This window comes from Hippopotamus amphibius, chromosome 12 (genome assembly GCF_030028045.1).
Source record: "Hippopotamus amphibius kiboko isolate mHipAmp2 chromosome 12, mHipAmp2.hap2, whole genome shotgun sequence".
Lineage (NCBI taxonomy): Eukaryota > Metazoa > Chordata > Mammalia > Artiodactyla > Hippopotamidae > Hippopotamus > Hippopotamus amphibius.
In genome coordinates this window covers 43,489,318-43,513,468 of record NC_080197.1, presented here as the reverse complement: position 1 = coordinate 43,513,468, position 24,151 = coordinate 43,489,318, and the positions used below count along the sequence as shown (strand labels likewise).

The following is a 24,151-nucleotide window of genomic DNA, read 5'->3' as shown; positions in this document are numbered from 1 at the left end:
TCTCTGGAACACTCTTCAGTTTCATTTTCTCAGGTTCCAACTTAACATCTGATAAAACAACAGTAAATAGTCATCTTAAGGATAGAAATCTAAGACACAGTGGTGGACCTGCATTAGAGGTTTTTCACCCTGAGGATGACTTCTCAAAGCATGCTGCGGGCATCTAATAAAACAAATCACACAGAAGTTGATGGAACTCTTTTAAAGAAGTCTGCTTCCTGTTTCATGCAAGATGATGTTGATCTGCAGTCCTAGAGAACAGAAGTAGAGGGGTTGGGGAGAGGAAAGCAGGGAGAGATGAGAGCCAGTGGGCCACTGGGGTTTGGCACCACTGGACCCATTGGAGGAGCTGTGAAGAATGCATCCATCTCAGAAACAGAATATGGGGGCATGTAATCACTGGCTTCCATCTCTCTGCTGGTCAAGTATTACCCTGCTGGGATGTTAACTCCCTTCCATCCCAGGCAAGAAAGCAAGAGCTTGACAGTGTAAAGTGAAGTTCTGTTATTGACACCTGCATGAAGCATACAACCATGGCAGCGACTAGAATAAGATATGGGCTAGGGAGACCTGAGGGAAGGCACAAAAGGTGTCCCAAAGGGAAAATCTAATCTAACTCACTCAGGAGAACTAAGCAAATAAAAAATAGAGCAATTTTATTTCAACTTTTATTCATTCATTTATTCATTCATTCATTTAAAGAAAACAAATGCTGAACTTCCAGTCCCAGTAATGGTAGATCAGATTCAAATAAACTCTCCAGGTGAGGACCACTAAGAAAGTTCAATTAACGAAAGCAAACAAACAAAAATGTCTTGAAAACATCAAAGATCTCAGAAGACAGGAAAAAACTGCCTTGCAATTTTTGGAGAAGACAAACCCAGTGATAGAAAGCACAGTTAATCAAAGCTCCTTCACTCCTGAGCACAATTTTTTTGACCCCATAAACCTGAGCTGAACTTTTCACAGCCTTATAGGTGGAAATCAATGCTTAGACTCCACCAAGGATGGGAAACTTAAAAAAACTACCCCTCCTTGAGGAGAGTTCCATGAGCTTTATTCCCTCAAATGGACATGACACAGTGATGACAACCCTGGAGTATTTCCTTTCACCTCCTGATACAGGGGACCTCAGGCATTAAATGAATTAAGGTTGTTTGAGACTGGTGGACCTCCAGGATTTGTCCTCCCATTCTCCCTCATTTCCTTCCAGAAGTTATCATTATTCTAAGCCTCAAAATATTCCTACAAGTAATATTTTAAATAAATGTCCACCATTCAGAAATAAACTAACAGAAAAAGAAGGAGACAAGGCTCACTGAGCAAGCAGATATAACATATAACAAAAACAGATCCACAGGGACTCCAATCATTAAGGATATCACATATAAACAGAGAATAATAACTGATCAACATTTACAATGGCCAAGGAAATGTTATAATGCTATACATGAAAGCTTTAGTAACAAACTGGAAACTATAAAAAAGGGATCAATAGATCCTTAAATATTTTATATTTCTGGTGGGATTCCTTACTTATCAGTGCACTGCTATATTTTGAAATATATGAGAATTTTTTCAAAATTTTCATTGTTGGTGTCTACTTCAATTTGCATCATGATCAAATATGGAAATCTCTGTGATGCCAGGCCTTTGAAATCTGTTGATACCATGACCTACTACATGGCCATTTTTTTTTTTTTAAGTTCCATGTATTCTTGAGAAAAATAGGTATTTCATAATTTTTGCATTTTTAATAAATGTAAATTCCTAATGTTATATATACATGTATATCCCCAAGATTTATTTTACTATTAAAATTGGTTTTTTAGTTCTTTATGCTATTAATTTGGTTTGCTTGATTAGTGTAGATCTATTTGTGGTAAATTCCCTCTCTTTCTTTTAATCTAGAAGTACATTTTATGCTTGGTCTTGAAAGAGTTTTTTTTGTAAAACTGAAGCTTTTTTCTCTGAATATGTTGAAGATATTATTATAATGTCTTCTTATTTCCAGGGATGCTAATGAATAGTAATTATAAACTTAATTTTCATTCCCTTCTTGGTGATGCATATTTTCTTTCTGACTACCTTTTAAGGTCTTCTAAGTAGCACTTTTTTTCTGCAGCTTCAATATTTGTGTGAATTTACTTTTGTTAAAACTGTCTGTATAAATTCTGACTCCTCTATTTGTGTATGGATGTCTTTCATCAATTCTGAAAACTTTCAGCATTATCTTTTCAAATTGTATCCTCTCCCCCATTCTTTATTTATATCCTTGTAACACAAGTTAGACTCAACCATTAGATGCTTTTATTTCATCACCCATTCTCTCAACTCCCTTTTATTATTTTGTCTCCTTTCTTTTCTGTGTAACAGTCTATGTAATTTCACCACATCTTGTTTTCCTCACACTAATTCTCTGTTCACCACTGTCTAAACTAGCGTTTAAACCATACATTCAGGTTTTTAGTTTAGCAATTACATTTTTCATTTCTAAATATTTTGTATAGTTCTTTTTAAAATCTCTCTGGTTACTACTGAAGATGTCTTGTTGCTTACTCCTTTTTAAAATGATTCTATCTTTCATATCTTTAAGTATTACATAATTATTGGGTTTCTTCCCCCTATATTTTCATAGTGATAGTTTCACTATATCTCAGTTCTTTAGGCATCTACATTTCTAGTTTGTCATCTCTGCTGACTCTCTCACATGGTAGTCTGGTTCCTTGTTTAATCTTATTAATCTTGATTTATGGAAAATGAGGGGTTCCATTAGGCTGCCTTCCTTCAAAAGAGCATTTGCTCCTATTGGTAGCCATCTCAGTCCCCCCTTCCAGGTCCCCAAGGCTTAATTCCTGGCCCTTAGTTTTTGTTGCCACAAGTCCGAGGTCTAGTCTCCTGAGGACAGCACTGAAGTCAGAGAAGTTTCCCTGAGGAATTAAGTCTTGAGCTGATCTCTAATGGAAAACTAGGAGTTAATTAGGTTAAAAAAAAAAAAAAAGGTGAAGAGGCAGAGTTTTGGGTAGCAAAAACCACATATACCAAGTGCCCTGTGGCTAGAAGAAGAATGATGAGCATGAGGAAATTTTTTTGTTTTCAGCTTTGGTTGGGCTCTTGTAAGTGGTGTGCAAACACTGTGGGAGGCACTTAGAAGACCTTACATGCTATGGGTGGGCTGCCAGAAATCTGAAAGGGTAATATGAGCTGGAATTATTTTGGAAAAGTTCCTAGATCAGAGGGGATGGTAAGCTACCCTTGGGAAGGAAAAAAGAGGTTATTCCAGACAAGAATAGCAGACAGTTATGAGTCAAGTTTGGGAATGAGCACAATGGATTCAGAGAGAGAATCCAGGCAGCTTTGTTCTAAGGTAGTGCTCCTCAGACTCTAATGTACAAGGCAATGGGATCTCATTAAAATGTAGATTCTGACTTGGTAGGTCTGGGATGTATCCTGGAATTCTGTATTTTTCACCAGCTTCCAGGTGATGTACACACTGTTTGCCTAGGACAAACTTTGAGAATCAAGGGAGTAAGGAAATTATTGAGGGGTCATCAAAAGTAAGAACATAGCAAGATAAAATAAAATCACATCCTGGGGACCTATAATACTGGGATGGAAATTTTGGACTTATGCCCTTTTGCTGAGCTCTAAAACTCTGAAACTTTAAATCACCTGGGAAGCTTATTAGTGATATACAGATGCCCAGATCATCTACAGATTCAGAGTTTTCAGGAGGTGTGGCTCTGGCCACCAGAGCATAAACAACTCTCCAGGTGATTTTAATGCACAACAAAGTTGGAGAATCATTGTAACTAGGCAACTAAGAAGGAAGATGTGTAGTGAAAGGATGAAAACATTTTAGAAAACAGTCTAGCAAATAGGACAGGGTACACAGATGGAGAGAAAATTGTTTAAGAAAGCTAAGAAGCAAGGACTCCTTTTTGATGCCTTTACAAACTCAGAGCCAACACTAATCTATTTAATCCTAATTCAATTTCCTCATTTAAGACCAGCTTAGTCACAGTGTTTTAGCTCAAACTGCTGAAACCAGGCAGGACCTGTGGGGCTCCTGGGCATGAAAGTCTTTCTGTCCCCCTCCATCCTTCATGACCTTCCCTGAGACCCAAAGGACATATTTGAACAGTTGCTAATCAGGGAAGGGAGGGGATGCAGAGACAAGGGAGGAGCAGCCAAGAAACAATTGCGCAGCCTTGGGGCAGGGTCCTGGTTCTGCCCCAAGGGATACACATAGCAATGTCTTTAAGCCCTTTTTAGAACTAAAACCTGGCATATGGAAGATATCAGCATTCCTCATACTGAGAAGACCACCTGAGGCCAGGCTAAAAGAACCAGAGAAGCTCATCAAGAAGATTACCTGAGACACATTAAAGGAATGCAGGCCCTGCACACACCCTAATCTTATCAGCAACCCCATCCTTGAACCATTACCATAAAACTCCTCAACAAACTCCACTGGGTTGCAACGTATAGTTTTTGAAAGCATGAGCCCACTGTATCCCCCTTTGCCTGGCAAAGCAATAAAGCTGTTCTTTTCTACTTCAACCAAAACTCCAAGATTTGATTTGGCTCCAGTGTACACAGGCTGAGGTTTCAGCATCATAACCATTCACTTTACTATGAATTTACCCAGAAATTGATTTGGAAAAAGAGCAGGCATATGCTCCTAGGTATGCTTGATATTTAATGTATGTTTACAGTTATAATTTGAAGTCACATATGAGGGACTCCATACAAGTACAAGATGTCTTTATTGTTCCCAAAGCATGACTCAGATAAAATTCAGGAGGCTGAATCCACTAATACCAGAAAAACTCCATTTCTTTTCAGGTACTACTGGCCCAAAACTTTAAGGGAGTTAGGAAATGAAAGAAAAATTTTCCCATACAAATTGTTTCTTTGATTCTTTGTGATGCATCAATAGGCTATTAAGTGATTTTTCAAGTCAGCTAGGTACACACACGCAACCCTCTTAATTCTAATTCAGCATAGCAACTTCTGTTATATTTAGCTTTGTTTTTCTTTAAGTAGTTTGTCCTGTTGTCTATGGATTTGTTTCACCAGAGATGTTGTCAGGGTAACTCAAGAGGAGATTAAGAAATCAGAGATGCCTGTCATCAGTTCCTGACATCTCAGCCTTGTTGATCTTTTCTAGGTCAGAGAAAAGCAGAGAGCAGAGGTAGGAATTGCATAGAAAGCCATAAATGTAGTTGTAGTATTAGTAAAACAATCATCTGGAAACAGAATTTGCTACTCTTTGCCTGAGCACAACTCTGTAGGAAATCAATATGCTAAAAAGAATACATCATTTGCTAAAAAGAACACAACACTAATACTGAAATGGAAAAACTCCTCCAAAACTGTGTTTACCACGCCAGACCAAGAGGACCACAGGCAAGCTTTCAGGAGAGTCTATGTATACAGTGGTCTTGAGTTTGATAAAGGTCAACCTGGGCTTACAATTAACTAGCACGTGACAGCTGCTTCAGGACTGTCCTGCCTTGCAGGTGTAAGACCACATGACTTCCATGAGAGATTGGCCTGGCCTGGCCTGTGTTCATCCTGTTTGCAGTGGAATGTGCTTTTGCCATGTGGAAATCGGCATTTGTGACCATTCCTCATCTCCCACACTCAAGCATCAGTATGTGTGGCTCTTATGATACTTATAGGAATTGTCATTTTTTCCTAAACTGCTGCCCTGGGTCTAAGATATGTGTACAGTCTTTTTGCCAAACTGTTACTATATTTGAGTAACTAAATGGAACAACTTATGTATCTTAATGTTATAAGCTCTGGTCTAATATTTTGTTAGACCTCATTTTTATCTGTATTAGCTCATTTTTGGCTTACAAAACATTGGCTCTTAGTTATCATCTGTATGTCTGTCACCCCCAAAATACACAGGTGGGAATCCTAATCCCCAATGTGGTAGTGTTTGGAGGTGGGTCCTTTGGGAGGTAATCAGGTCATGAGGGTGGAGTCCCATGAATGGGGTTAGTGCCCTTATAAAAGAGATCCCAGAGCTAGCTCACTCACTTTCTACCATGTGAGGACACAGCAGTGAGAAGGCCACAGTCTGCAACCCAGAAGGTGGCCCTCACTGGAACCCAACTGTACTAGCACCCTGACCTCAGGCTTCCAGCCTCCAGAACTGTGAGAAATAAATTCCTTTTGTTATAAGCCACACAGCTTATGGTAATTTGTTATCATAGGCTGAGCTAAGGCATTCTCCTTGGAAGCAGTAATTGTCAACAGCCTTAAGAATGTATAGTTTAAAAAAAAAAAAGAATGTATAGTTTTGATTTTGTATGTTTTCTTTACTTCTTTATTCTTATCCCTGCTCTCTCCATTCCTCATTTTCTGATGCCTGTATGATCTTTTTACCTTTTTCCTGTAAAATAACCTTGCTTTTCTCTCTCTCTCTCTCTTTTTTTTTTTTTACAATAAACTGCATATATTTAGAGTGTACAATTTGGTATCCCAATCTCCCAATTCATCCCCCACCAACCCTCCCTGCTTTCCCCACTTGGTGTCCATATGTTTGTTCTCTACCTCTGGGTCTCTATTTCTGCCTTGCAAACTGGTTGATCTGTACCATTTTTCTATAGTCCACATATATGTGTTAATATACAATATTTGTTTTTCTCTTTCTGACTCACTTCACTCTGTATAACAGTCTCTAGGTCAATCCATGTCTCTACAAATGTCCCAGTTTCATTGCTTTTTACAGATGAGTAATATTCCATTGTATGTATGTATCACATTTTTTTATCCATTCATCTATTGACGGACATTTAGGTTGCTTCCATGTCCTGGCTATTGCAAACTGCTGCAATGAACATTGGAGTGCATGTGTCTTTTTGAATGATGGTGTTCTCTGGGTATATGCCCAGTAGTGGGATTGCTGGGTCATATGGTAGTTCTATTTTTAGATTTGCAAGGAACCTCTATACTGTTCTCCATAGTGGCTGTATCAATTCACATTCCCACCAGCAGTGCAAGAGCATTCCCTTTTCTCCACACCCTCTCCAGCATTTACTGTTTGTAGATTTTCTGATGATGCCCATTCTAACCAGTGTGAAGTAATAGCTCATTGTAGTTTTGACTTGCATTTCTCTAATAATTAGTGATGTTGAGCAGCCTTTCATGTGCCTCTTGGCCATCCATATGTCTTCTTTGGAAAAATGCCTATTTAGGTCTTCTGCCCATTTTTTGATTGGGTTGCTTGTTTTTTTGATATTGAACTGGATGAACTGTTTATATATTTTGGAGATTAATCCTTTGTCTATTGATTCTTTTGCAAATATTTTCTCCCATTCTGAGGGTTGACTTTTTGTCTTGCTTATAGTTTCCTTTGCTGTGCAGAAGCTTTGAAGTTTCATTAGGTTCACTTATTTTTGTTTTTATTTCCATTACTCTAGGGGGTGGGTCAAAAATATCTTGCTGTTTTTTATGTCGAAAAGTGTTCTTCCTATGTCTTCCTCTAGGAGTTTTATAGTGTCTGGCCTTATATTTAGGTCTTTTATCCATTTTGAGTTTATTTTGTGTATGGTGTTAAAGAGTGTTCTAATTTCATTCTTTTACATGTAGCTGCCCAGTTTTCCCAGCACCACTTATTGAAGAGGCTGCCTTTTCTCCATTGTACATCCCTGCCTCCTTTGTCATAGATTAGGTGACTATAGTTTATCTCTGGGCTTCTATCCTGTTCCCTTGATCTATATTTCTGTTTTTGTGCCAGTACCATACTGTCTTGATCACTGTAGCCTTGTAGTATAGCCTGAAGTCAGGGAGCCTGATTACACCAACTCCATCTTTCCTTCTAAAGATTGCTTTGGCTATTCGGGGTCTTTTGCATTTCCATACAAATTGTTAAATTTCTTGTTCAAGTTCTGTGAAAAATGCCATTGGTAATTTGATCAGAATTGCATTGAATCTGTAAATTGCTTTCAGTAATATAGTCATTTTCACAATGTTGATTCTTCCAATCCAAGAACATGGTATGTCCCTCCATCTGTTTGTGTCTTCTTTGATTTCTTTCATCAGTGTCTTATAGTTTTCTGAATACAGGTCTTTTACCTCCTTGGTTAGGTTTATTCCTAGGTATTTTATTCTTTTTGTTGCAATGGTGAATGGGATTGTTTCCTTAATTTCTCTTTCTGATCTTTCATTGTTAATGTATAGAAATGCAAGAGATTTCTGTGTGTTAATTTTGTATCTTGCAACTTTACCAAATTCATTGATTAGCTCAAGGAGTTTTTTGGAGGTATTTTTAGGATTTTCTATGTATAGTATCATGTCATCTGTGAACAGTGACAGTTTTACTTCTTCTTTTCCAATTTGGATTCCTTTCATTTCTTTTTCTTCTTTGATTGCTGTGGCAAGAACTTCCAAAACTACTTTGAATGGTAGTGGCGAGAGTGGACATACTTGTCTTCTTCCTAATCTTAGAGGGAATGTTTCCAGTTTTTCACCACTGAGGATGATGTTTGCTGTGGGTTTGTCATATATGGCCTTAATTATGTTGAAGTAGGTTCCCTCTATGCCCACCTTCTGGAGAGTTTTCATCATAAATAGGTGTTGAATTTTGTCAAAAGCTTTTTCTGCATCTATTGAGATGATCATGTGGTTTTTACCCTTCAATTTATTAATATGGTGTATCACATTGATTGATTTGCATATATTGAAGAATCCTTCCATTCCAGGGATAAACTCCACTTGATCATGGTGTATGATCCTTTTAATGTGTTGTTGGCTACTATTTTTGTTGAGGATTTTTGCATCTAAATTCACCAGTGATATTGGTCTGTAATTTTCTTTTTTGTAGTATCTTTGTCTGGTTTTGGTATCAGGGTGATGGTGGCCTCATAAAATGAGTTTGGGAATGTTCCATCCTCTGCAATGTTTTGGAAGAGTTTGAGAAGGATGGGTGTTAGCTCTTCTCTAAATGTTTGATAAAATTCACCTGTGAATCCATCAGGTCCTGCACTTTTGTTTGTTGGGAGATTTTTAATCACATTTTCAATTTCATTACTTGTGATTGGTCTGTTCATATTTTCTGTGTCTTCCTGAGTCTTGGAAGGTTATACCTTTCTATGAAACTGTCCATTTCATCCAGGTTGTCCATTTTATTTGCATATAGTAGGTTGTAGTAGTCTCTTACGGTGCTTTTTATTTCTGCAGTGTCCATTGTAACTTCTCCTGTTTCATTTCTAATTTTATTGATTTGAATCCTCTCCCTCTTTTTCTTGATGAGACTTGCTAGAGGTTTATCAATTTTATTTATCTTCTCAAAGAACCAGCTTTTAGTTTTATTGGTTTTTGCTATTGTTTTGTCTCTTTTTCATACTTCTGCTCTGATCTTTATGATTTCTCCCCATCTACTAACTTTGGGTTTTGCTTGCTCTTCTTTCTCTAGTTTCTTTAGGTGTAAGGTTAGATTGTTTATTTGGGATTTTTCTTGTTTCTTGAGGTAGGATTGTATCGCTATAAACTTCTCTCTTAGAACTGCCTTTGCTGTATCCTATAGGTTTTGGATCCTTGTGCATTCATTGTCATTTGTATCTAGGTATTTTTTGACTTCCTCTTTGATTTCTTCAGTGATCTCTTGGTTATTTAGTAGCATATTGTTTAGCCTCCATGTGTTTGTGTTTTTTACAGTTCTTTTCCAGTAATTGATTTCTAATCTCATAGTGTTGTGGTCAGAAAAGATACTTGATTCAATTTCAATTTTCTTGAACTTACCAATGCTTGATTTATGAACCCAAATGTGATCTATCTTGGAAAATGTTCCATGTGCACTTGAGGAGAACGTGTAATCTGTTGTTTTGGGATGTAATGTCCTATAGATATCTATTAAATCCAGCTGATTTATTGTGTCATTTAAAGCTTGTGTTTCCTTATTAATTTTCTGTGTTGATGATCTGTCCATCGGTGTAATTGGGGTGTTCAAGTCCCCCACTATGATTGTGTTACTGTTGATTTCCTCTTTCATAGTTGTTAGCATTTGCCTCATGTATTGAGGTGCTCCTATATTGGGTGCATAGATATTTATAATTATCTCCTCTTCTCCGAATGATCCCTTGATCTTTATGTAATGTCCTTTCTTGTCTCTTGTAATATTTTTTTATTTAAAAGGCTATTTTATCTGGTATGAGTATTGTTACTCCAGCTTTCTTTTGATTTCCATTTGCATGGAATAATTTTTCCATCCCCTCACTTTCAGTCTCTATGTGTCCCTAGGTCTGAAGTGGGTCTCTTGGAGACAGCATATATATGGGTCTTGTTTTTGTATCCATTCAGGCAGTCTGTGTCTTCTGGTTGGTGCATTTAGTCCACTTACAGTCAAGGTAATTATTGATATGTATGTTCCTATTACCATTTTCTTAATTGTTTTGTTTTTGTTTCTGTAGGTCCTTTGCTTCTCTTCTGTTTCCTGCTTAGAGAAGTTCCTTTAGCATTTGTCATAAGGCTGGCTTGGTGGTGCTGAATTCTCTTAGCTGTTGCTTGTCTGTAAAGCTTTTGATTTCTCCATCAAATCTGAATGAGATCCTTGCTGGGTAGAGTATTCTTGGTTGTAGGTTCTTCCCTTTCATCACTTGAAATATATCATGCCACTCTCTTCTGGCTTGCAGAGTTTCTGCTAAGAAATCAGCTGTTAACCTGATGGGAGTTCCCTTGTATGTTATCTGTCATTTTCCCCTTGTTGCTTTTAATAACTTATCTCTGTCTTTCATTTTTGTCAGTTTGACTACTATATGTCTTGGCGTGTTTCTCCTTGGGTTTATCCTGCCTGGGATTCTCTGCGCTTCCTGGACTTGGGTAGCTATTTCCTTTCCCATGTTAGGGAAGTTTTCAACTATAATCTCTTCCAATATTTTCTTGGGTCCTTTCTCTCTCTCTTCTCCTTCTGGAACCCCTACAATGTGAATGTTGGTGCATTAAACATTGCCCCAGAGGTCTCTTAGTCTGTCTCCAGTTCCTTTCATTCTTTTTTCTTTATTCTTTTCTGCATCAGTGATTATCACCATTCTGTCTTCCAGCTCACTTATTCACCCTTTTGCCTCAGTTAATCTGCTATTGGTTCCTTCTAGTGTTTTTTCATTTCAGTTATTGTATTGCATATCTCTGTTTGTTTGTTCTTTAATTCTTCTAGGTCTTTGGTAAACTTTTCGATCTTTGCATATAGTCTTTTTTCAAAGTCCTGGATAATCTTCACCATCATTATTCTGAATTCTTTTTCTGGAAGGGTGCCTATCTCCTCTTCATTTAGTTGTTTTTTGGGGATTTTACCCTGTCCCTTCATCTGGTACAAAGTCCTCTGCTTTTTCATTTTCTCTATCTTTCTGTGGCTGTGATTTTCAGTTCCACAAGATGAAATACTGCTGATACTGCTTGATTCTGCTGTCTGCGCTCTTGTGGAGGAAGCTATCTAGGAGGCTTGTGGGTGCTTCCTAATGGGAGGGACTGATGGTGGTTTGGGCTAGGTGGGAAGAGCTCAGTAAAACTTTAATCAGATTTGGTGGGTAGGGCTAAGTGACACTTTAATCTGCTTGTCTGCCAATGGGTGGGGCTGTGTTCCCACCCTGTTTGTCATTTGGCCTGTGGTGACCCAGCACTGGAGCATATAGGCTCTTTGGTGGGGCTAACGGTGGACTCTGGGAGGGCTCATGCCAATGAGCACTTCCCAGAACCCCTGCTACCAGTGCCCCCATCTCCTCGGTGAGCCACAGCCGCCCCCCACCTCTTCAGGCAACCCTCCAACACCAGCAGGTAGGTCTGGTTCAGTCCCCTATGGGGTCACTGCTCCTTTCTCCGGGTTCTGGTGAGCACAGTTTTTTGTGTGCCCTCCAAGAGTGGAGTCTCTACTTCCCCCTGTCCTGTGGAGGTCCTGCAATCAAATCCCGCTGGCTTTCAAAGTCTGATTCTCTGGGGATTCCTCCTCCCATTTATGGACTCCCAGGTTAGGAAGCCTGACGTGGAGCTCAGGACCCTCAGGACTTCTGTAGTATAACTGTGCTCCAGGTTGTGAGTCACCCACCCAGCATTTATGGGATTTGATTTTAACGCGATTGTGCTCCTCCTACCATGTCATTGCGGCTTCTCCTTTGTCTCTGGATGTGGGTTTTTTTTTTTTCTTGGTGAGTTCCAGTATCTTTCTGTCGATGATTGTTCAACAGTTAGTTGTAATTCCGGTGCTCTTGCAAGAGGAAGTGAGCACACATCCTCCTACTCCGCCATCTTGATTGTTCTCTCTGAGTCTTATTTTTCAACCTTGCTTCTCTCTTAACCCCAAGTTTGTAATGAAGACAAAAGTACAAATATCACAGAAGTATGACAGTGTAATTGGTTCTTCAGATATTTTGTAAATATTGGCTTTATATTTCAACTAAAGCACATAAACCAAATAATCTTTAGGATACCTAGATATCACAGACGATTGAAAATTTTATCTGTCCAAAAGTATCAACCAGTTGATTGAAGAAAGCAGAAAGCAAATACCCTATTACTCCAGGATAGTTGCTCTCTCATTGCCATATTCACACAATATTTGGGACATACTTATATAAAAAAATGTATTCAACGCATATCTAAAGTTCAAAGTTAACTTGGAGTCCAGCATTTTTATTTGTTAAATCTGGCAGCCTTATATTACCAGGATGTACTTAGTATTAACAAACATTCTCAAATTTTACTGTCATCACTCATAAGAAAATACCAATGGGCTTTTTTTTTTCCATTGTCTTCAGCAAATATGATGCATATAGGATGCCTGCATTGCTCCCTCCTGCATTCCTTAAAACTCTCCACCCTCGAAGACCAGGAACTTCAAATGTGGAAACCTTTAAATCAGGTCTTTTTTAATGGGTTTATTTCAGATTCAGAATACTGTTCCAGTGTTGCCTTTGGTTCTGCATGAAAACTCAATGACTCTGAGAGCTAGACTTTCAGAAGGGGAAAGTAGGATTGTGCTAAATGCAGGACTCGCAGCCCTGCAGAAATGCAACATCTTCACTGACCCGTGTGCAGGGAGGCTGAAGGGGCGGCAGGATCACAGGCTTGGATGGAAGATCCACCAAATGGCAATGGCAGTAACTGATCAAATGAACTTCAGCACTTTGCTTAGCTCCCTTTCATCTGTTTCTTCATTCATAAAAAAATAAATAAAGATAGAAGGATATATATAAGATTTCATTGAGGTACTAAATGAAAAGTGGTTGTTGTAAAATAAAATTTTACATAACATGCAATATACTGTTCATTCCCAGTAACATGTAGTGTCCTGGCCACGACAATCAAAGCAGCTGTTGTCTCAGCGAGAAGGGAGACCCCTGGCAACAGCAAAGATGACCCTGCCTCCATGGCCCAGGTTTAAGTTTCAAAACAGACAGAGTGTGGTGTGCTGGTAAACATTCAGCTACAAGCAGGTCTTAACAAAACAAAACAAAACAAAACAAAACAAACAAAAAAAGACCTATTTGTAGCCCCTAATGATTTTTGTGGTGAAAATATTCTCCATCATTCCTAATTTCAATCCACCAATGTGATATCATCGAGTAGAAAGTTAGAAGAGATGAACAGGCTAGGAGCACATGAACTTCCAAAGCTGCAGTTTGCTGTTTAGCATTACAAAAAGAAAGATGCAGGATATGACAAGGTGCTGTTTCTTGCCACCTAGCAAAAAATGTGAGTAAAAACTTTTCTCAAGCTACGAGGAAGATTGTGGAGTGATTCAGAGGGAGTCACGTGAGAAGTGGCCCAGCCCACGTGTCCCATTGGTCTGGCTGTGGTGAGATACAGACACCTGGGCAGGAAGAAGAATTCAAACGTTCCTCCTTGAAATTCTGTGAGCCCTTCCTCTGATCAGAGAACCTGTGACTGTGTGTCACTGTTAGGCAGGGAAAGGAGTGAAGATAAGACTTCTGACTCCTCACCGGCCTCCTGCAGCATGAAGAGGGCCCATAGCTTTAAGGCTCTGGTGGGAAACAGAGCACTGGTTGGGCCTGGATGCTGCTGCAGATACCTAGGGACCCCCTGTAGGACTGTCTGTCATCTAAGGACCTGGCCAGTTCTCTTTATTTATGTGGTGTTGCTTTTGTTTTTATTTTTGTTTTGGGGGGTTCTTTTGGCCACACCATGCAGCTTCTATGAGTTTAGTTCCCCAACCAGGGATCGAACCCTGGCCCTCCCCCAGCTGTGAGAGTGCAGAGTCCTAACCACTGGACCACCAGGGAATTCCCCTGGCTAGTTCTCTTTAATTCTCTCCCCTGCATCATGGGAGTTCAAAGCTTGAAAGCTGTATTTTCCAGTCTGCTTGGCCTGAAGAGTTCTAGCTTATGTTTCACCAATGAGAAGCTCTTGGGAGAGGTCTGATAGGTGGAAGAGAAAGGCCCAGCACCAGTAGGTGGGGGTGTAGGTCTAAGGAGACAACAGACCTGCCTGTGCCTTCTCAGGAGATGAAGAGACTGCAGGGCCAGTTGTGGAGGGGAAGAAAGGAAAGGAAAAGAAAAGACAAGACAAGAAAATAAAAGAACTCATCTCAGTGCTACAGGCATGTCTCACCTACAGCTGTATCCTAGTTCCAACCCCACTGACAGCCCCTGGTCCATGCGCTCCACGCATTCCCAAAATTCTCCTCAGCTTTGGCCTTGACTAAGTGGGAAAGGCCGAGTGTGGACGGTTCCCTGTCACTGAGCTACAGCGCAGGTTATTTCCACAGTTTAACAGGCGTCATGCTCAGGTTTAGAATCACCCTCTATTCTTTTCTCTAACACCGTTATTTGCTCCTTCTTTCCTTTATTTAAGTTGTTCAGTGTTTACTGATTAAGGCATCAGGCTTATTCTGGGAAACAAGTGGTCCCGGGTTTCCACAGCCGAACAGCAGGGAGAGACAGGCTGAAGAAGAACTAGAATAGAGAGTTAAGTGTTATGAGATGGCTCACACAGGTATGTTGGTAACACACAGAAAACGCTGTCTCCAGGGATCATAAAAGGCATCTTTAGGAAGGTGATTTCCGAGAGGAGATATGAGGCATTAGAGAAGCGAGACAGGACGGTGGAATGGGGGATAAGAGGAACTCCCCAGCCGAGGCCACGTTTTAGGAAAAGGGCCTGAGCCAAGAGAGTGGAGCTTCAAGTGAAGAGCCCCTGGCCCAGTGTGGAAAGCCCCGAAGGCTGGGAAGAGACCAGAGGTGCCACTCCGTCTGTTCCCAACCCACCACCCACAATAACTGACCAAGGAAGAGGAGCTGGAAGATGAAAGATGGGTACCAGCCTAAACAGAGCAGAGAGAGAAGCTCTTTGCGAGCTAATAGGCTGCGAGCAAACAGGTGGAGGGCGTAGAAACTGACACACGGTCAAGTGGAGCCGCTTCCTACTGAAAGTTCTTCCTGGAGCACCCTAAAGAGCTACAATTCTGCCCCCAGTTCCAGTGTGTGCCTTTTCTCCCCGCACCAAGCAGTTCTCTGACACCAACTGGGTGTCCAACAATTCAATTCTGACACCCTCCACCTGGAGACAGTGTCAGATCCCACGAGTGAAGGGCTCGGTCCCACGAGACTCTCCCCTCCCCCAACTTCACATGCCAATCTCAAGTCCAGGCTGTTACCTGTGCTTCTGAGGGACTGGCTACAGATCCAAGGTTCCAATGACCTCTTTCCTTGGGTTCAGTTATTTCACTCACAAAACTCAAAGAAACATTTTACTTTTACGACGTTATTAGAAAAGGCTCTCAGGAAAAGCCAAGTGGAAGGGAAGCACAGGTGAAGTTTTGGTGGAACGGGCCGTGAACACACACACTCTCTGAGAGCACACTGTCCCTGAATCTCCCTGTGTTCTCAACCCTGAAGGTCTCTGAAGCCAGTCCTTTTGCACCCTTTATGCAAGCATCATTACATAGGTATGACTGATTAAATCACTGGCCGCTGGCAACTGAACTCAGCCTCTAGCCCTTCAATGCCCCAAGAAGGTCTGGGGGTAGAGTGGGACTGACAGTTCCAACCCTCTAATCAGGTGGTCAGTACTCCTGGCAACCAGGCCCCATCCTTAGCTTCTTTCCAAAAGCCGCCTCATTAACATAACAAAAGGCAACTTTATTGCTCTTATCAAAGGAAATTCCAATGGTTTTAGTAGGTCTGTGCCAGGAAGGTGGAACAGGATCAAATATGTATATCTTACTGTGAATCACAGTATCTCAGGAGCCCTGCAGAGAAACCACAGATCCCAGATCAAATTTACTTGACAACATGTCTACCTGTTAGATACAAGCATATGTAAAGATAATTTCTCAGGTGCAGTCAGATTTATGACACAGAAAACTCACATCTTAGAGTACAAATTTTCCTCAAATTCCTCAGGGGTTAAAGGAGTACACATTATGAGAGGTAGATATTTTATGCTGATCAATTATAGATCAATTTAATATATAAAAATATATTGCTTTATTTTAGCCATATTCTACCAAGTATCAATAATACTCTAAATAATAGTGACCCAACAATTAAAAGATACCACTGGTCTTCAGTTTTTGTTTTTACTACCAAGAAACTCAGACTTGAGCAACTCATTAGGGAAGAAAAGAGAAAAAGATTAACCACTTGAAGCTCTCAAGGAGTCATTTGTTTATTTTTGGTCAGATAGAGCGTGTATCTCTTTCTTTACGGATCGTGGGGCCAGCAAGGAGGGTTCCAACTTTCCAACATTAAGGGGGGAGAACTGTGATTCCTGGATAGCAATCCAACTGCTTAGCTCAAGAAGATGACTAGAATCGCAAGTGCTGGAGAAATGTGGAGTTTCTGGCCATAAAATTATTTGCCAGCACCAGCCCAGTGCACCGTGCTATGGGCACACATCCAGGACTAGACAGACTGACCAAGTATGGGAGGCTACAAGGCTCAAATTAGAATGGAGCAAGCTTACCACATACATTCAGCTTGTTCACAAACTTGAAAAGATACACACACACACACACACACACACACACACACACATCCCTTCATTGTTCATACTGTAAAAAAAAGTCCAGAAAGGGAGTCTTGGCAAATCTAAAATATTATGAGTATATGACACAGTGTGCTGTAAGAAACTCAAGTGTTTCAAGTGCAAAAATATCACCCTAATGCCATTTGTTGCAATGACGACTTGGAGAAATGCCACCATAGGAGACAGGAAGGCCCCAGGAGCACATTGGGGAGATGAAGGGCAAGGGCCTCCCCTCTATGGCTGAGCCATGGGAAGAGCCGGGCAACCCCCTGCAAAGCGCAAGGTGATCTTGAGGATTAGGCTTTGATTTTCAACACACAACTGAATATGACATAGTTTTACATGGTCTCAGGAGATTCTATTATATGTGTAGACATATATCCTACTATATATGCGACAAATGAGAAGCTCTATACAGGCTGATCTGAAGACCCTTCTTGCCAGTGTCACCTCCTTCTACCTCTTCCCAGAGAGCCTGGATTTCTGTCTCCAGGCTGCTCCTTTACATCAACACACGACCCACACAGGTGCTCCTTTAAAGTGCTAACATGTTTCTGAACTAGAGAGTCTTACGCTTATTACTTTTTTCTCTACCAGAAGGAAAAAAAAAAAAAAGCCATGTGTAGGACACCTGACTTATGTTCCAATCTTTCTAAGAACTTTCGCTGGGGAGTCAGAAGTTATTTTAGAACATTCTCAGCAAGCCGTTCTTGCATATTTCGGACCCATATTCACAGCAGTGTGTACCCTACAGTACTTGATGGACTTACTGCACCCTCCATTCACTTGACGAAGAAGCGGGAGCTCTCCAGCGGGCACCTGGGCATGAATTCTCCTTGGTGCTGTCCAATCTGGAAGTGAGGCCAAAGGGAGGAGCAGCAGGGGGCAGAGGATACAGTTTCACTCTGGTGCATTTTCTCTGCTGTAGATTGGGTGCAGGAGGATGGAGAAGGTGAGGGACAGCAGTAGAAATGGTAACAGAAACAAAAAGAGGAGGAAGGAGACGGTCTAGGAATTGTTCAATTGCTCAGAGGGGGAATTGTGGAAGTTAAAAATAATACAACAGTGACAGAAACCAAAGGTGTCAGAGGCTCATATTAATGGAAAGCCATCTTGAGAATTGAGGGTAAGCCCTGAATTTAGCTTTGAAATTCGAAAACAGCCATTTCGTGTTTCAAGAGAGTTCTGCCTTGACACATTAATCGTATAAGAGATATTTCCATTGTGGCCTGAGAGGCACAACTTCCAAAGTGAGTATAAACCACTCCTGGCTGAAGCAGTGACTAAAAGAAGAAAAAAACCCATCACTTCTAGAGCACATAGGAAAGAGGAAAAAAATTGGGGGAAATCTTCTTTGCCATTGAATTTCCTGTTGTATAGAATCACTTCTGCATCTTGGTCTTCTGGGTACCATAGCTAGCTGAGGTGCAGAACAGGGACCAGCTCTGTTTGGTATAACGGCACACTGGACCAATTAACTTGGAGTATTGGATGATGGAGTCTAAAACCTCTAAGACTGATTACTCTACAAAATTCCAAAAGGAGTAGTTTTTCTTCATCTATTTCTGGTAATATCCAGAGAAGTTTAAGGCAATCTGCTCATGTTTCTTTAATATACTTGACTTCTACAGAGAAAGCAAAAGGTGTTATCTCCTCAAAAAGTAATCTTGAATCTGAAGCTAATCCATTAGTCACCCAGATGTTAGAAAAGGAATATCTAAATGGTGGTGTTCTTGTCTAACCGGTCAGCCATACTAGAAGGCAATGACCAGCATAATTAACAAATATCATGAAGATAATCGGTGGAATTTTAGATGCAAGTGGCAATTTTATGAAATTATTTTAGGTAGTTGAGAAATCATTATATTTGAGAATCACATAAAGCTTTCTCATAATTTTCTCTCCAAGTAGTTGCGTACAAATTCCTAAAGAAAATAAATGCTTTAAATCTCCACTTAAAAGAACTCAACAGATATTTCTTAAATCTTAATATTTTGACTAAAAAATATGTGTAAGTCCCAAAGAATGGAAAATTGTGTGCCTTGGTTTGAGGAATGCGAGTGTTCTTTCCACGCCAGCCTCACTTGGGCCAAGGGAGTGTAATTACTGCGATGTAGCCCGTCTTTTTTCAAAGGCTTGGTGTGCCTCCACTGCCTCCTGGAATTGCTGAAAACTACAGCGATCCACTTGGGTACAATTACAAGCACTGCTTTTCAGAGAGTGTTATATAAATACCGCTAGGAAGAAAGAAGTTAAAAAGGATAAGTCAGCAATTGAGAAAACTTTCAGATTTTATTTTCACCATTTGTGATTATTTGCTTATGGAATCATAGGTTAAAAAGTACATGCTTCTTTTATTTTAAATTTTTATTGATATCTAGTTGATTAACAATGTTGTGTTAGTTTCAGGTATACAGCAAAGTGATTCAGTTATACATATATATACACACACATGTGTGTGCATATATATACACTATTTACATTATTTTCCATTACATAGTATTATCAGATATTGAGTATAGTTCCCTGTGCTATCCAGTAGGTCCTTGCTGAAAAAGCACATGTTTCTGCCGCTGATAGCAGAAGTCAAATGAAAATACTAACATGTGAGTGTATGCACACACAGACAGACATACATACCACTAACATCTGCAAGAAAAAGGTAAGTGAGACCCACATGGTTATTCTCCTGGCTACATCTAGGGCCTTCTCCCCTGTGAGAAGACATGAGATGTTTTGTCACCAGCAGGGTTTTAGGGAGGTGGTTAGGGGTTCCCTGTTCTCCCCAGAGCAGGGCTGCCTCCTGACCCGCCTTGTTTCAATATGCCCCAGTGATAGTCATACTGACTCGTGAAAAACTACTCTTATAAGAAATCCAGGACCACACAAGTCAGGCTCAGGGTCCAGAAGTCAACGATTGGCTGGGCAAAGCCAGATGCTGAGAAAAAAAGAAAGTAATTCTGGATGTTCCTACTTTTCTCTGTGGCCAGAACCTACTGTTGGAGGAAAAAACCTGCAGATACTTCAGCTTACTCTCTGGAGTTCCTTAAACAGATCTCCACCCTTTTCCCTTTTATTCTAACATGCTTCGCGGCAGGGCAACATTCCAGGGGTGTCATTTAAACATAAAAGCAAAGCCACAAAAATGCTCCGCTTCAATTTGAATTCCAGAGCATAACAGTGAGTCTCAGTTTACCTTCAGGCCTTTGCTGCCTATGTATCAAATATGCCAATGTGATTCCTGGCTATGGTGGATACTGGAGCTCTCTCATCCAGCATGGGGCCTCTCCTGTTGCCCTCCTTTCCTCTAATCACTGTTTTTGGTTGTTTGCAATGGAAGCTCAGCTGAGTTGGAAGCCTTCCACTGGATTCTCTAAAAATAAACCCAAGGAACATTCTAGAGAAGTAGTTCTCAAAGTAGGGTGTATCAGACTTACATGGAGGGCTTGTTTATTTTTTTAATTTTTTTAAATTGATGTATAGTTGCTGTTCAGTTACAGGTGTACAAAATAGTGATTCACAATCTTTAAAGGTTATACTCCATTTACAGTTATTGTAAAATATTTTAGCTATATTCCCTGTGTCATACAATATATCCTTGTAGCTTATTTTATACCTAATATTTTGTATCTCTTAATCCCCTACCCCTATTTTCCCCTTCCCCTTCCCCTCTCCCCACTGGTAACCACTAGTTTGTTCTCTATATCTGTGAGTCTGCTTCTTCTTGTTATATTCACTAGGGTGTTGTATTTTTTTAGATTCCATATGTAAGTGATGTCACCCTCGTTGGAGGGCTTGTTTACACATAGATTTTCAGGTCCCACCCTCAGAGATTCTGGTTGGTGAAGGGTGGGGGGCGGAAGGAGGAACAAGAATCTGCATTTCTCCAGGTGCTGCTTTTGCTGCTGTTCTGAGATGCACACTTGAAGTAGCATTTGTCTAGAACTGCTCCCAGACACAAACCCAGGCAATGAGAGAGCGCACTGATTCACACATTCATTTCTCCAGCATTAGTCACGTACCGCCATATCCTAGGCCCTCTGCCAGGCTCTGGGATGCACACTTGAATGAAGCCCAGGGCAGTCAGACAGGCACATACGTTTAAAAGTATGTAATGGGTCATATAAATAATGCATAGGAAAGAATGGGGTACCCACGGCTCAAGGCTACCTGGATGTGTGGGTGGGGCCAGGAGCTGGCATGAAAAGTTTGAGAGATAACATTTGGATTGCATCTTGAAAGGGGGTCCAGAACCACCAGCAGGGCAGCACCAGGAATAGTGGCCTGTGGCTGTAGTAGAGCATGTTGTATGCAGATCTATAGGGATATACAGCCTGAGAAAGGGCGAGAGAAATATGCAGAAGAGACATAAGACTTGATAAGAGTCTTAGATAATCAAGGCTTGGTTAGGACGTGAACCCTAAAAGAAGCAATGGCCTAGTCTCCACCTCTTGACCTTCCCCGCACTTGCTGAGACCCAACCCTTAATGCTTAATAAAAAAGGTGACACCACATCAAAAAAAAAAAAAGAAAAAGAAGCAATGGCCGAGGTGATAGGAAGTTTACAAGAGTGCTAATGAGACAGAATAACAAGAATTACAACTGCACTGAATGAGGAGAGTGAAAGAAGGGAGAAAATCAATGATGGAAAATCAAAATAGATAAAGGGGTTTATTTCTGGACATGTCAAATTCGAGGTGTCTGTGGAGCACAGAGGTAGCTCTCCCTGCTAGACCCGGAGCCTAGGAGACGGAGGTGGGCTAGAAGTCCTCAACTGTTACCTGACAGCAGCTGAGTTCTTAGAAGTAAATGAGACTGCCCATTACAAACGAGCACTGTCCACTCCTTCAGTGTTCACTGAGCACTGAGCACATGGCAGGCACACCTGAGGAGTATATTAGTATTCTGTACGAACACGCTGCCACAAATTGAGAGGCTTAAACCAACACACATTTATTATCTCCCAGCTCTCTTAGTCAGAAGGCTGGGTTGGTTGGGCGGGTTTCTCTGCTCCAAATTTCACAAGGCTGAAATCAAGATATCAGCAGGGCTGTGATCCCTTCTGGAGCCTCTGGGGATGAATCTGCTTCCAGGCTCATTCAGGTTATTAGCAGAATCTACTTCCTTGCGGTTGTAGGACTGAAGGCCCCAGTTTCCTTGCTGGCTGTCAGACAAGCATTAGTCTCCAGCCAGAGGTGGCCTATATTCTCAGTCATGCTTTCTATTCAGCACCCTCAGCAGCTGGAGGTGGAGTCCCCCTCCCTCTCCTGCTTCAGATCTCTCTGACTTCCTTTCCTTCACATCTCTCTGCTGTCACCCTCTTTTGAGGTGTATCTCAGAAAAATGTCTCTGCTTTTAAAGGAGTCATGTGAGTAGAGTGGGCCATAACCTTAATTAAATCTGCAAAGTTTCTTTTGCTACATAAGGTAACATATTTACAAGATCCAGGGATCAAGGTGCGGGCATCTTTGAAGGCCATCCTGCCCATCACAAGTAACTGGAAACTTGATATTTAGCAAAACAGACACATTCCTTGCCTTTGAGTTTCCAGAGTAGGGGGATATTTAGATCTAAATCAAATTATTACTGCCCCCAAATTATATAACTCTAAAATATGCTGAAATATCTGAAGGAACACCATAGTATAAAAGGTATGGTGAAGAAAAATGTAGGTTGATCTGGTCTGTAGAGAGAAGGAATGTTTTGCAGGGCATGAAATTGAGTTGAGAGCTGAATGATGGATGGCAGCTACATACATGAAGAGGGTTAAGGGAACAGCATTTCAGAAGGAAGGAATGGTATATACAAATGCCTTGAGGTGAACATGGTATTAAGAACTGGAAGAAGGCAGGAGTGTCTGGGACAGAGAGGATGAGAGATGTGGTGTAGGAGGGGGAAGTTGGACATGGAAGAAAACACGGGAAAAGTTTTTGTTTTTAATCCAAAAGAGCAACAGGAAAAAACTGAAAGTTTTTCCACAAGGAAATGCCACATTTAGATTTTATGTTTCATGTGATTATTTTGACTGCAGTTTGAGGAAAGTAATACAGGTGTCACGAGAGCTAGAGTATTCGGGACACAGTTCTGTGGTCTCAGAATGAGATGGTAGGAGCTTTAGATTATGGCAAGATAATGAAAAGAGGAAAGTGAATGGGTTTAAAAGATGTTTAGGAAGTCTATTAGTCAGGATTCCTTGGTTACATGTAACTTGAACTCTCATAGAGGTGAAAAAAGAGAGGCAGGGAGAGTCCTATTAACTTACAGTTTCCCCAAATCCAGGGATGGCACCGACTGAAGTCAAGGACAGACACCCAGGGCCTTCTCGCCATCCATCTCTCAGTACAGTGGGCTCCCTGCCTGCCAAAGTAACAGACTAACCGAGAGAGAGGATTGAGGCAGGGATGGGGGGTACATTCTGCCAGAAGTCCAAGGTCCCCATCTTTACAGCCAAAGAAGGAATTTAACTCCATTTAGAGAACAAACATATGGACACCAAGCGGGGAAAGCGGTGGGGGTGGGGGTGGGATGACTTGGGAGATTGGGATTGCCATATATATATTACTAATAAAAAACATCAAATTGTACACTTTAAATATGTGCCGTTTATTGTATGTCAATCATATCTCAATAAAAGTTCTTAAAAAAATAAAAATAAATTTAACTCCATTGAAAAAAAACTCCCTGATTAAGCTTCAATCATTTGTCTAACCCTAGAAAAATACATTATGGTTAGGGGTAAGGTCCTATTGGGAAACACTGCAATTTTCTAGGCATATTTCTCAGCAAAGAGGGCATGCTGTTCTGATTAATAGAACAATAAGTGCTCAGTACAAAAAGCAAAGTTTATAACATGTTGGCATATGTAGGACATGGTACGTGATAGAGAAGGGGCTGTCCAAAATAATTCCTATGTTAATGGCTGGACCATCTAGATCAGTGATACCAGCCTATGGCAGGAAATCCTAAGTCCTGGGCTATTGCCTGTTTTTGTAAGTAAAGTTTTATTGGAGCATAGCCATGCCCATCTGTTTATTTATTATCTACGGCTGCTTTCAGACATGAATGGCAGAGTTGAGCAGTCATGACAGAATCTGTGTAGTCCACAAAACTTACAATGCTTATTATCTGGCTCTTTACAGCAAGTTTGCCAACTCCT

At 40.6% G+C, this 24,151-nt stretch overlaps 1 long non-coding RNA gene across 1 annotated transcript; it reads left to right on the top strand.

Moving 5' to 3' along the window:
• The first annotated feature begins 6,012 nt into the window (after window positions 1-6,012).
• Window positions 6,013-13,974, top strand: LOC130832633 (uncharacterized). The gene is made up of 3 exons (XR_009048338.1): window positions 6,013-6,171; window positions 10,318-10,364; window positions 12,765-13,974. It is a non-coding gene; the product is annotated as an uncharacterized LOC130832633 (long non-coding RNA).
• Window positions 13,975-24,151: the final 10,177 nt, after the last annotated feature.